The 14,868-nt window shown below is 43.7% G+C and overlaps 1 protein-coding gene across 1 annotated transcript in view; it reads left to right on the top strand.

The window, feature by feature from the left end:
* Window positions 1–14,868, top strand: part of PRR12 (proline rich 12) — a 115,089-nt gene that overhangs the window by 48,584 nt on the left and 51,637 nt on the right. The window lies entirely within an intron of this gene.

Here is a 14,868-nt window from a genome sequence, read left to right as displayed (position 1 = left end):
CTCCTGGAGGGACCCTGTACATTATGGAGGGGGACGCATGGCCATACTGGCATTGCCTGATGGCAGTCTGCCCTTGGGGACTTGGGTTTGTCTGCCCTGGACAAGGTTATTCTGGGAGCCCAGTTTTGGAGGGAAAAGGTTTCCTGCTCTTGTGGGGTCACTGGGCAGAGGATTAATTCTGCCCGGTGAGTGTCCTGCAATTGGCCGGGATATTAGCCTATGGTGTCCCAGGGTTTCGGGGAAGATTAGCGGAGCCCTGGAGACAGCTTATGATTGGTGTGGTGGGAGGTTTCAGGGCTATAAGTGTCCGAGCTCCGCAGGCTGGGCTTGCCTTTGATCTGCACCTGCCTGTGGAGCCGGATTCTTTGTGCCCCTCCTGCCCTGCCCGCCCCCTTTGTTGAGGGTAGTTTGGGCCATGGCCTGAGGTTGGGTGAGGTAAGGATAGTCATCCCGTGATGGAATGGACTCTGATATATTTATGGTATTGGAGTTTATGACTAGACTCTTAAAGCTTTCGGTTAATTGTTTAATTTTTTTGCAAAAAAATGACATTTTTCACTTTCAGTTGTAAAATTTTGCAAAAAAAAACGAGATCCATATAGAAATTTTGCTCTAAATTTATAGTTCTACATGTCTTTGATAAAAAAAAAATGTTTGGGTAAAAAAAAAAAATGGTTTGGGTAAAAGTTATAGCGTTTACAAACTATGGTACAAAAATGTGAATTTCCGCTTTTTGAAGCAGCTCTGACTTTCTGAGCACCTGTCATGTTTCCTGAGGTTCTACAATGGCCAGACAGTACAAACACCCCACAAATGACCCCATTTCGGAAAGTACACACCCTAAGGTATTCGCTGATGGGCATAGTGAGTTCATAGAACTTTTTATTTTTTGTCACAAGTTAGCGGAAAATGATGATTTTTTTTTTTTTTTTTTTTTTCTTACAAAGTCTCATATTCCACTAACTTGTGACAAAAAATAAAAACTTCTATGAACTCACTATGCCCATCACGAAATACCTTGGGGTCTCTTCTTTCCAAAATGGGGTCACTTGTGGGGTAGTTATACTGCCCTGGCATTCTAGGGGCCCAAATGTGTGGTAAGGAGTTTGAAATCAAATTCTGTAAAAAATGACCTGTGAAATCCGAAAGGTGCTCTTTGGAATATGGGCCCCTTTGCCCACCTAGGCTGCAAAAAAGTGTCACACATCTGGTATCTCTGTATTCAGGAGAAGTTGAGGAATGTGTTTTGGGGTGTCTTTTTACATATACCCATGCTGGGTGGGATAAATATCTTGGTCAAATGCCAACTTTGTATAAAAAAATGGGAAAAGTTGTCTTTTGCCAAGATATTTCTCTCACCCAGCATGGGTATATGTAAAATGACACCCCAAAACACATTCCCCACCTTCTCCTGAGTACGGCAATACCAGATGTGTGACACTTTTTTGCAGCCTAGGTGGGCAAAGGGGCCCATATTCCAAAGAGCACCTTTCGGATTTCACAGGTCATTTGTTACAGAATTTGATTTCAAACTCCTTACCACACATTCGGGCCCCTAGAATGCCAGGGCAGTATAACTACCCCACAAGTGACCCCATTTTGGAAAGAAGACACCCCAAGGTATTCCGTGAGGGGCATGGCAAGTTCCTAGAATTTTTTATTTTTTGTCACAAGTTAGTGGAAAATGATGATTTTTTTTTTTTTTTTTTTTTTCATACAAAGTCTCATATTCCACTAACTTGTGACAAAAAATAAAAACTTCCATGAACTCACTATGCCCATCAGCGAATACCTTGGGGTCTCTTCTTTCCAAAATGGGGTCACTTGTGGGGTAGTTATACTGCCCTGGCATTCTAGGGGCCCGAATGTGTGGTAAGGAGTTTGAAATCAAATTCTGCAAAAAATGACCAGTGAAATCCGAAAGGTGCTCTTTGGAATATGGGCCCCTTTGCCCACCTAGGCTGCAAAAACGTGTCACACATCTGGTATCTCTGTATTCAGGAGAAGTTGAGGAATGTGTTTTGGGGTGTCTTTTTACATATACCCATGCTGGGTGAGATAAATATCTTGGTCAAATGCCAACTTTGTATAAAAAAAATGGGAAAAGTTGTCTTTTGCCAAGATATTTCTCTCACCCAGCATGGGTATATGTAAAATGACACCCCAAAACACATTCCCCACCTTCTCCTGAGTACGGGGATACCAGATGTGTGACACGTTTTTGCAGCCTAGGTGGGCAAAGGGGCCCATATTCCAAAGAGCACCTTTCGGATTTCACAGGTCATTTTTTACAGAATTTGATTTCAAACTCCTTACCACACATTTGGGCCCCTAGAATGCCAGGGCAGTATAACTACCCCACAAGTGACCCCATTTTGGAAAGAAGAGACCCCAAGGTATTCGCTGATGGGCATAGTGAGTTCATGGAAGTTTTTATTTTTTGTCACAAGTTAGTGGAATATGAGACTTTGTATGAAAAAAAAAAAAAAAAAAAAAATCATCATTTTCCACTAACTTGTGACAAAAAATAAAAAATTCTAGGAACTCGCCATGCCCCTCACGGAATACCTTGGGGTGTCTTCTTTCCAAAATGGGGTCACTTGTTGGGTAGTTATACTGCCCTGGCATTTTCCAGGGGCACTAATGTGTGGTAAGTAGGTAAATGACCTGTGAAATCCTAAAGGTGCTCTTTGGAATGTGGGCCCCTTTGCCCACCTAGGCTGCAAAAAAGTGTCACACATGTGGTATCGCCGTATTCAGGAGAAGTTGGGGAATGTGTTTTGGGGTGTCATTTTACATATACCCATGCTGGGTGAGAGAAATATCTTGGCAAAAGACAACTTTTCCCATTTTTTTATACAAAGTTGGCATTTGACCAAGATATTTCTCTCACCCAGCATGGGTATATGTAAAATGACACCCCAAAACACATTCCCCAACTTCTCCTGAGTACGGCGATACCAGATGTGTGACACTTTTTTGCAGCCTAGATGCGCAAAGGTGCCCAAATTCCTTTTAGGAGGGCATTTTTAGACATTTGGATACCAGACTTCTTCTCACGCTTTGGGGCCCCTAGAATGCCAGGGCAGTATAAATACCCCACATGTGACCCCATTTTGGAAAGAAGACACCCCAAGGTATTCAATGAGGGGCATGGCGAGTTCATAGAAATTTTTTTTTTTTGGCACAAGTTAGCGGAAATTGATATTTTTAATTTTTTTCTCACAAAGTCTCCCGTTCCGCTAACTTGGGACAAAAATTTCAATCTTTCATGGACTCAATATGCCCCTCACGGAATACCTGGGGGTGTCTTCTTTCCGAAATGGGGTCACATGTGGGGTATTTATACTGCCCTGGCATTCTAGGGGCCCTAAAGCGTGAGAAGAAGTCTGGAATATAAATGTCTAAAAAATTTTACGCATTTGGTTTCCGTGAGGGGTATGGTGAGTTCATGTGAGATTTTATTTTTTGACACAAGTTAGTGGAATATGAGACTTTGTAAGAAAAAAATAATAATAATTCCGCTAACTTGGGCCAAAAAAATGTCTGAATGGAGCCTTACAGGGGGGTGATCAATGACAGGGGGGTGATCAATGACAGGGGGGTGATCAATGACAGGGGGGTGATCAATGACAGGGGGGGTGATCAATGACAGGGGGGTGATCAGGGAGTCTATATGGGGTGATCACCACAGTCATTGATCACGCCCCTGTAAGGCTTCATTCAGACGTCCGGATGCGTTTTGCGGATCCGATCCATCTATCAGTGCATCCGTAAAAATCATGCGGACGTCTGAATGGAGCTTTACAGGGGGGTAATCAATGACAGGGGGGTAATCAATGACAGGGGGGGTGATCAGGGAGTCTATATGGGGTGATCACCACAGTCATTGATCACGCCCCTGTAAGGCTTCATTCAGACGTCCGGATGCGTTTTGCGGATCCGATCCATCTATCAGTGCATCCGTAAAAATCATGCGGACATCTGAATGGAGCTTTACAGGGGGGTAATCACCACAGTCATTGATCATGCCCCTGTAAGGCTTCATTCAGACGTCCGGATGCGTTTTGCGGATCCGATCCATCTATCAGTGCATCCGTAAAAATCATGCGGACATCTGAATGGAGCTTTACAGGGGGGTGATCAGGGAGTCTATATGGGGTGATCACCACAGTCATTGATCATGCCCCTGTAAGGCTTCATTCAGACGTCCGGATGCGTTTTGCGGATCGGATCCATCTATCAGTGCATCCGTAAAAATCATGCGGACATCTGAATGGAGCTTTACAGGGGGGTGATCAGGGAGTCTATATGGGGTGATCACCACAGTCATTGATCACGCCCCTGTAAGGCTTCATTCAGACGTCCGGATGCGTTTTGCGGATCCGATCCATCTATCAGTGCATCCGTAAAAATCATGCGGACGTCTGAATGGAGCTTTACAGGGGGGTAATCAATGACAGGGGGGTAATCAATGACAGGGGGGGTGATCAGGGAGTCTATATGGGGTGATCACCACAGTCATTGATCACGCCCCTGTAAGGCTTCATTCAGACGTCCGGATGCGTTTTGCGGATCCGATCCATCTATCAGTGCATCCGTAAAAATCATGCGGACATCTGAATGGAGCTTTACAGGGGGGTAATCACCACAGTCATTGATCATGCCCCTGTAAGGCTTCATTCAGACGTCCGGATGCGTTTTGCGGATCCGATCCATCTATCAGTGCATCCGTAAAAATCATGCGGACATCTGAATGGAGCTTTACAGGGGGGTGATCAGGGAGTCTATATGGGGTGATCACCACAGTCATTGATCATGCCCCTGTAAGGCTTCATTCAGACGTCCGGATGCGTTTTGCGGATCGGATCCATCTATCAGTGCATCCGTAAAAATCATGCGGACATCTGAATGGAGCTTTACAGGGGGGTGATCAGGGAGTCTATATGGGGTGATCACCACAGTCATTGATCATGCCCCTGTAAGGCTTCATTCAGACGTCCGGATGCGTTTTGCGGATCGGATCCATCTATCAGTGCATCCGTAAAAATCATGCGGACGTCTGAATGGAGCTTTACAGGGGGGTGATCAATGACAGGGGTGTAATCAATGACAGGGGGGTGATCAGGGAGTCTATATGGGGTGATCACCACAGTCATTGATCACGCCCCTGTAAGGCTTCATTCAGACGTCCGGATGCGTTTTGCGGATCCGATCCATCTATCAGTGGATCCGTAAAAATCATGCGGACGTCTGAATGGAGCTTTACAGGGGGGTAATCAATGACAGGGGGGTAATCAATGACAGGGGGGTAATCAGGGAGTCTATATGGGGTGATCAGGGGCTAATAAGGGGTTAATAAGTGACGGGGGGGGGGGTGTAGTGTAGTGTAGTGGTGCTTGGTGCTACTTTACTGAGCTACCTGTGTCCTCTGGTGGTCGATCCAAACAAAGGGGACCACCAGAGGACCAGGTAGCAGGTATATTAGACGCTGTTATCAAAACAGCGTCTAATATACCTGTTAGGGGTTAAATCAGGCCTTGGCCGTTTTACCTCCACTCTCTAGTCAGTGTCTTTTGTTATGAAATGCTATGGTGTTATAGGTTAGGCATAATATGCCATGTATTGCCATGTGTGTTCACAGTGAAAGTGGGGAAGCTGAGGAACAGCCAATCGTATTGCTGCTTTCATTTTCCACAGGGCATCTGACAATGTGCTGGAATGTGATTGTTGTGGACAACTGCTCCATTTTTCCAGCACATTACTTTTGATAAATGTGCAACAGTATGTCCCCTCCAAGATTCCCCGGTTCCTGAGAAGAACTGATCTGATTCTTGCACTGGGGTGCAGTGACCATGTTGTGCTCTCTTCAGCATATCTCTTTAATTGTGCTCATCGTAATTCGGCCTGATATAGGGTCGGAGACACATCGGCCTGCACTATCGGGGCTCATGCACATAACCGTATGCAGACAATAATAGGACATGGTCTATTTTTTTTGTGGAATGGAAATACAAACATACGGAAACCGGAATGCACACGTGAGTAACTTCCGTTTTTTTTGCGGACTCATTGAAATAAATGGTTCCGCATACGGTCCACAAAAAAACAGGACTCGGAAAGAAAAAACGTTCGTGTGCATATTTTTAGATTTTTCTCCCAAAAAGAGCGCTCCACAGATTGTGTACGGCAATTGCAGCTCAGCTGTATTCCCTTCAGTGGGACAAAGCGTCTACACCAGACACAACTCTGACTCATGACAGGTACGGTGCTGGTTTTGGCCATGTTTTCTAATCCATCACGGACAGTGATAATTTCATTGATGGATCTGATCAGCAATAAGAAGTGTTTGCTGCTCGGCCCCGGAGACTGCAGAATTCAGCTTTTTTATTGTAGGCGTTCAGTTTCCATTTGCTGTTGTTTATATCTATTGCATAATGCAATGATTTTAGTATTATTGTATTTGTTTCACTTCTGCTATACGAGACCGTGGAACACAAACCAGCTTGTGAGATTCACCACTCTGGAGGTAAATCAATGAATTGCAGTTATTGGAAGATATAACAGGATTTGCATTATTAATAGCAAGGTGTTCACAGCTCGCATTTTTGCTGGGTAACCATTCTGTTGCACTTTTGTAGTTCCACCACCAGGTGGTGCTGTTGTTTGTTGCTGTAGTATGACCTTGCTGGCCTTTTTTGTGGCATTTATGGTCATACAGATGTTGGAGCAGAGATCGTAATTTATCACAATGAACATTATAATCTCTTAACTGTGGTTTACTATAGAACTTTATGCTGGTTTGGGAAATCAGTGATTTTATCTTTTTTATATATTTTTTAATTTCTTTTCTGTTGTATCATGCGTTTTTGTGCTGGTCAGACGCTCTCATTTTTTTCTCTTGAATATATATCGATCCTGACGAGCACATTTTCTGTGTGTGGACAGCTTGGAGAATAGTGGTAGACAGCTGCTGTAATAGCTGCGGGCTGTGTAAAGTCTTCATAAGGTAAACTGTTACACAGGTTGCTCCAGCGCTTGGACATGAACACCCTATCTAGGCTATGAGAATGTAAAGAGGTTGTATTCTATAAGAAACAAATGTTAGGCCTCATGCACAAGACCATATTCGTTTTGCGGTCTGTAAATAGCATATTCTCAAAATATAGATGCGGTCTGTGTGCCGTCTGGATTTATTTTATTTTTTTGCGGACCCTTTGACTTCGATAGGTCCGTGTTGTGCATTTTGCAGACACATTCTATCTTTTTGCAGAACAGAAATTGCATATTCGAAAAGCACATGGATTATCCATATCCGTACGTCCGTTCCACAAAAAGTTGGAACATGTCTTGTGTTTGGCCGCAAAATCCAGACCACATTGGGTCCAGAAAAAAATGCGCGTGCAAAGCGTATGGTATCCATATTTTGTGGATCCGCAATTTGTGGACTGCAAAATACATAGTCATGTGCATGAGGCCTTAAAGGTGTTTTCTGAGAGTGTTAGTGTTCCTTTTGGATTGGTCATCAATATCACATCAGCGGGAGTCCGACACCTGCCCCCCTGCCGATCAGCTGGTTGAAGAGAAGCCCGCACACCGTGCCAGTGCAGCCTTCTCTTCATTGTTTATCTGCTCGCCGTCGATATCGAAGCCGTCCCTTTCACCTAAATGGGACGGCTCTGTAGTACACACTTGTATAAGAACGAGCCGTCCCATTGAAGTGAATGAGACTTCTTCTTGTAATTACACTTGCTCACAACGAACAGGCACGGCACACAACCTTCTCTACAACCAGCTGATTGATCGTGGGGGTGTCGGGTGTTGGACTCCCGCAGATCTGATATTGATGACCTATCCTGAGGATAGATCATCAAGAAAAATATCTCGGGAAAAACCGCTTTAATCTCATGAAATCCCAATAATTCTCTGTTCACTGAAATAATACATTACCAATAGTTTAGCACCATAGTAGGGTCCTCCCAGTGAGCTTTCTCTTTTTAATAAAGAGGGGGAAAAAATCACACCGTGCGTCATTCTGTGTCTGGAAAGGTGGAACAGGTGCTTCATCAATATGGTGCTCATTTCATTACTCGGCTCTATGCCAAATGCTTCCATTGCGTTATAAAATGTGGTGGCTGCTACCACTAGGGGGAGCTTAGTGCATATAAATGTATACAGTTCACAATTAACTCAACGGCAGCTGTACAAATCTCTTTACACTGTGCTCCCCCTAGTGGCAGCTACCAGAAAATGCCATGGATTTATGTTAGGAAGCTGTACCTGGTCACCTCTCATCCTGGGCCCCATAGAAATGGCATGGCCAGCCTCCACCTGATCATCTCCCACTGGCCGCACTTTTCCTTCCATAAGTGCTGTTCCTGCAGCATCCTTTATCTCTTTCATGATCGTTCCCTCAGTAGTACCATTGCAGATACCTTGGCACTGACACATTGATGCCACTTATGCCCACTTTAGAGACATCAACTCCTTAAGCACACTACTTATGTCCTTTCTGCCGCCAAGCGTCCAAGAGATTGTATTTTCCTGATAATCAAGACACGTTGGTTCCAGCGATGATGGTAGAATCAGAATTTTGCTCTACGTGCAGTGATGAAGATGCCAATGACGCAAAGTCATTTTCAGGTTTTCCGTACCCGTCTGTGATACTCGTTTTACCCAATGGTGTTTGTAGTGAGCACTTTGAGTGACAGCCCCAGCGCTCTCCTCTGAGACAACCCGACCGACAAGTGATGAGATGCGAGTAGGTCTCAGATCTGGTGTTTCCCCGGCCCCTTCTACAGCTTATTATAGTCGTGGCTCATTATCGCACACTGCGCTTTGGATTTTAATAATCGTCAAGAGCGGGAAGCGCGAGCCGTCGTCTAATCTCTTGCTGACAAATTGCTGGAGGATTTTCTTTTGGTGGGAAAGGCCTTCCCTGCAGTCACACTATGTAAACAGTGTATCTGCCCCCCGCCGACCGCACAGAAAAATATATATATAACGGGAGAAATCAACACAATAATCCTTCATTATTTCTCTCAATCAGAAGAGCTATAAATAGAGGCGACCGTGCGGCTCGTGTGAATTAACAGCTGCTCCTCGTAAGTGTATATATTTAATGCATAACCTCCTGGTGTCTGCTGTGTGTCTAAGAAAAATGTGTCTCTGGGTAGAAGAGCGGAGCGAGATAGGGAATGATATTATGTAAGTGTCTGCCAACGCTGGCCCCCTTAAGCCGGACTGTAATAAAAGAAGCACCAGCTTCATATAGGAAAGGAGTCAACCCAATCAGGCATAGTTCCTGTTGGGGTTGATCCTGCTAATTAACATGATACTCGTCTTTTATTTTCTATGCAGATGAAAGCGTCAGTGCACCAAAGGGTGGGGCCTCGTCCCTCTGTGCACCTCAGTTCTCCAGTCCTGAGGGCAGTGAAGGAATAAGTCTTTTTTATTTATTTTTTCCTCTGGAACACTGCAACCAATTTTCACAAGACAAGTACCATTTTAATCGACCCTACCAGTTAGCATGCCTAGTTTTAATAGGGTTGATCTGGCTGACACGTGCTCTTTAAAGGGCAGTTGTTGGAAGGGGTATATATAAGATATATGTGTAAAAATAACAAAATATATATTTTTATATATATAATGTGTCTGATATCTGGGGTTCTCCACTATTGGTAAGAATGGCAGTATCTTGAGACCCTTGTTTAGCTATCCAACACAGATTGTAGTCCTTGGGAGTAAGGCCTCATGCACACGACCTTTGTCTGTTTTGCAGTCCCTGCATTTTTTTAAATTTTTTTTACCCGTTGACGTCAATGAGTCAGTGGTCCGCATTTTGCGGACGTATTCTATCTTTTTAAAAAAGATAGAACGTCCTATACTTGGCCACAAAATGTTAACAATGGAGCCATTGAAGTCTATGGCTGCACAAAAAATGTGGATGCAACACGGAAGGTATCAGAAATTTGCAGATATGCAATTTGCGGACTGCAAAATACATATGGTGGTGTACAATGAGGCCTTAGGGAGACAGCTGAGCACACTGATTCTTTAGCTGTCTTTTATGGAGGAAGGGGGTAAGGCAGTGTATAAACCCTCTCTGGGTCGCATCCCCTTCCTTGTGCCACTGAACGCCCCTTTGGGGGGAGAGTGGGGCATCTGGGGGGTGTAATTAAAGCTCTATGGGGGAGATTTATCAAGCTGTGGGCGCCAGAATAGTGGCACCAGAAAGTAAAAAAAAATTGTGTGCAAGCTGTCTTTTGTGCAAATATTTGCAACTTTGTGCCCTTTTACACCAAGCCTGCCACTGTTTAAAAAAAAAGGCACAAAGATTTTAGACTTTGGCGCACAGATCTGAGATGCGCCAAAATGATTAAACTGTGTGCATGTGGTCACTTTGATGTATGACACATCGGCACAGGAAAATAAAGGCAAAGATAAGAAGCTATAGCTGCCGCTATATGGTTTCCTTGCAGGGATCGGTGCCTTTTCTGTCACTCCACCATTCCAGACGCTGCTGCATCTACCCTTCCTGCAAGAGGTTGTTGCACGCTTCATCAGCCTCCTGTTTTATGAATGTAATGCCCGAACTACAGTGAAGACTGACACAAAGTGCAGTAGGAGCAAGGGAGTGATTTAGATTTGTATCTTGCTGCTCTGTTGTGTTTATAGAGCAGTACTTGCTATGTAAAATGGTGGCCCCGTGCCATCACCTTTCTTTCATGTTTAGCGCGGTTGCGAGGTTATGTAAAGGTGAATACGCCGGCCTTTCATGTTCTCTCCGAGCACAATGAAGCTTTGCTGAGCGATTCTCCATTGTTTAGGCATTTTGTGTACATTGCTTTCAGGGACAATAGGATAATATGACGGCAGCGCTCTGCGCTCGTAGCCTGCCTCCATCTATGAATAGATTTTATGTGCTTAATGCATTCTCTTGTTACTACTAAAGTGACCTGCTATGACACATGGCGCTGCTGACTAAAGCTGGAATTTAAAGGCAGTCATGTTTGTGTTGATGATGGCTAATAATTCAGCAGGAAAAGACGAGTAGCAGCCATCGATATGTCCGATTTACTGTATTAAAAATCACAACTTGTTCAGTTGAGCACAGAAGATTTTTTTGTTGTTGCAGCTATCCAGGGGCAGTGTATGTCTAAGGGCTTATGTACACGACCGTGATTTTTGTCCACATCTGATCCGCGTTTTTTCCAGGTCGTCTGCGGACCCCTTCAGTGGGGCTGCAAAAGAGGCATCCATATGTCCTTTCCACGGCCCCTCAAAAAGGATAAAACATGTCCTATTCTTGTCCGTTTTGCAGACAAGGATAGGACCATTCTACAGAGGGCAGGAGGTTCCGTTCCGTAAAATATACAACGCACACGACCGTCATCAGTGTTCTGCAGATCCGCAATTAGCCGACCACAAAAACACCATCGGTTGTGTGCATGAGCATTAAATGGACCATCTGCCGGTAGAAATCATAAAAAAAAAAACTCACATTGTGTATTAACATCTTACTTTTGTGCTGAGATATGGTTGGTTGATGTTAAAGGGAACCTGTCACCATGAAAATGCAAAATAAATCTGCAGGCAGCATGTTCTAGAGCAGGAGGAGCTGAGCAGATTGATATATAGTTTTGTGGGAAGAGACTCCGTATAAAGCCTCATTCACATGTCCGTGTTTGGTCAGTGATTTCCATCAGTGATTGTGAGCCAAAACCAGGTTTGGAGCCTCCACAGACACAAGGTATAAGGGAAAGATCTGCACCTGTTCTGTGTTTAGAGCCGCGCCTGGTTTTGGCTGAAAATCACTGATTGAAATCACTGACCAAACACTGACGTGTAAATGAGGCAAAACTCGTATTTTATTCCTTGCTCGTTCTGGGTTGTAACGTCAAGGAGTAACGTCAGTGATTGACAGCTATCTCTGTATGCACTGTCATGGAGCGCATGCTATCAATTACTGATAGGACCGCCTCGTCAACATCAAAGCCCAGAATGAGCGCAAATATAAATTAATAAATTACAAGTTTTACTGAATCTTTTCCTATTATACCACATATCAATCTGCTCGGCTCCTCCTGCGCTATGACACGCTGCCTTCAGCCCATTTTCAATTAAACAGATTCCCTTTAAAGGGGTTCTATCAGCAGTTTTGACCCACTGACTGGGAATATATAACACACTATATACATGCCTCCCAAGTGTCCCTCTTTTGGAGGGACAAGTCCCTCTTTTTGACCCAAGTCCCTCGGTCCCTCTTTGCTCCTTAAAGGGGTTCTGCAGGAATTAAGAAAATGAAAATACGCAAATATTACTTTATTATAAATATATTCCCATATACCTTTCATTAGTTATAATGGCTTGTTTTCTCTAGGGAGCAATCAATGATTAGGAGAAACAAAATGGCCGCCGTCCTGTTAGTATACACAAAACCTGTCCTAATCACAGAGCAGGACAAGTTACTTCACAACACTGAGAGAAAGCGCTGCCTCATCCTCCTCTCTGCTCTGCCTGTCAGGGATTATGATGCTGACTACAGTTTAATATGATATTTAGCTGCATCTTTGTGTGAATGGAGTTCATCGGGAGACATGAAGTACAAAGAGGACAGACTGTGGTAATGGAGACTGCGCACAAGTGCTGCTGCTTATTAGCCACATCTGCTCATGAACTCCATTCCTACAGAGATTCAGCTAAAGATCTTATCATCTGTGTTCGGGATCATAATCCCTGACAAGTAGAGTAGAGAGGAGGATGAGGCAGCTCTTTACCTCAGTGCTCTGAAGTAACTTGTCCTGCTGTGTCATTAGGACAGGTTTTGTGTGTACTAATAAGACAGCGGCCATTTTGTTTTTCCTAATGATTGCTCCCTAGACAAAACGAGCCATTATAACTAATGTAAGGTATTTGGAAATTATAATGGTCATATTTAAGTATTTTCATTTTCTTAATTCCCGGAGAACCCCCTTTAAACGCCCCTCTTTTTGACCTGGAAAATAAATGTGCTTTAATTAATGTACTAAATTGCTCTTTACTAAACTATCGGTATGGTTTCTACCTGTATGTTAGACCTCAACTTCATTATTTAGTGCAATATGGACATTAAAATCTATAACCAGATTATTTATAAGCTAATATTTAAAGGGATATTGAAGCACAAGAAGAAAATTGTCCCAGGGGCTGCACATGCTGGAAAAAAAATATTAAACGAATGTATACTCTCCTCACTGATCCCCAACTTCTGCAGTTCTCAGGGCGTCCCCTCACTTCCTGCTACTATGTATGGTTAGGCTGTGAATGCTGCCCAGTCATTGGCCTCAGCCAGTGATTTGATCTTTCACAAAAGGAGCTGGAAGTGTCCCAGTGTGTGTGTGTGTCAAAACGCCAAACGGACACTATATAGGATTCAAAACTGCTGATAGACTCCCTTTAAGTGTGGTGTCCTATGTAGTGGCCGCTCCTACGGGGTCACCAGCCTAAAGGTCCAAAGACCCAGAGTAGTGAGGCTGCATTACTGAGAGTTTATTACCTTCTAGTTTCTGTTAGGAGCAGTGCAATCATGAAGACTAGGCCATAAACTGAGCCCTTAAGCCTGCTGTGGGGTCCTTTTAAGAGAGCGTTACCGGTTCTGGTTGGTCCCATCCCCTTTGCTATTAGGTGATCTATGCAGGACTTGAGGAACTGCATTCCAAGGAGTCATAAAAAGGAGACCGAGAGGGAAGCCTATGTCAAACCCTTCTGTCCTGGTTTGCAAAACTGCATGCTACAATGTCTTCTCACCTTCCTGGCTAGAATAGGTGCACCAATGTGGCGGATCTGAATATCCATGTGTTTGTTGTTGTGAACCCAGACACGATGTGCGTGACAACGCCTGGCCATAATCGGAAGATATTGTTGTCAACAGAGGCTATCAGTAGTGCAGTCTCAAGCAACAGTAACCTGCTGTAAATATGAAAAGAAATTGGATTAATGTGCACTAAAGGCAGGGCACCTTTAGGCCCCAGGCACACGACCATATGTTTGGTCCTCCTCCAATCCGCATTTTTTGTAGATCAGACGTGGACACATTTGTTTCAATGGGGCCGCAAAAAATTAGGACAGCACACCGCGGCCATGCAAAAAAGATAGTTCTATTCTTGTCTGTTTGTTTTGTGGACAACAATAGGACATTTCTACGGTAGGTGGGGAAAAATGGCGGTATGCACGTGGCCTGTACCTGGGTTTTAAGGATCTGCAGTTTGTGGACCACAACACACATACAGTTGTGTGCATGGGGGCCACAGGATGTATTTTGTTCTCTTTTTGCAAAAGTGGCGTGGATTTGCTACTATTTAGATGTGACCTATTCTACTTATTCTACTGTACTTGTGAGTTTAATGTGTATTAAAAAAAGGCATCTATGTACGACAAGCTGATTCTGTCATAGAAGCTCGATCCAAATTTTCACAGTTGTATTTTCGTGTGTTAACTTTAAAGGCTATGGACACCTTCAGGGGCATTTAGGCTGTATTCTTATCCGTTTGCTAAGAATTGAGCTATAATGAGTGTTTATGAGGTCAGGAGATCAGAGATAAGATCTCTACATGAGACGTCAGATGATGAGATTTACAGAAAACAGATAGTGACAGCTTGAAAACACTCATTTTTAACCCCTGTATCTCAGAAAATAAAAACCGATTGAAAAAAGATTTTTTAGCTCAAAATGCAATTTAAAAAAAATATCTATAGCCTTTAATAATATGACACAAGTATTGCTCTTTTCATCAGCAGAAAGATACTACTGACATGGGGCTGCCATTTTGGATATAGTTATGTGAATCGTCCTGGGTTCTATTCTTTTTTTTTTTTTTTTTCTTTTTT

Source organism: Bufo bufo, chromosome 1 (assembly GCF_905171765.1).
Source record: "Bufo bufo chromosome 1, aBufBuf1.1, whole genome shotgun sequence".
Lineage (NCBI taxonomy): Eukaryota > Metazoa > Chordata > Amphibia > Anura > Bufonidae > Bufo > Bufo bufo.
This window is presented reverse-complemented; position numbering and strand designations above follow the sequence as displayed.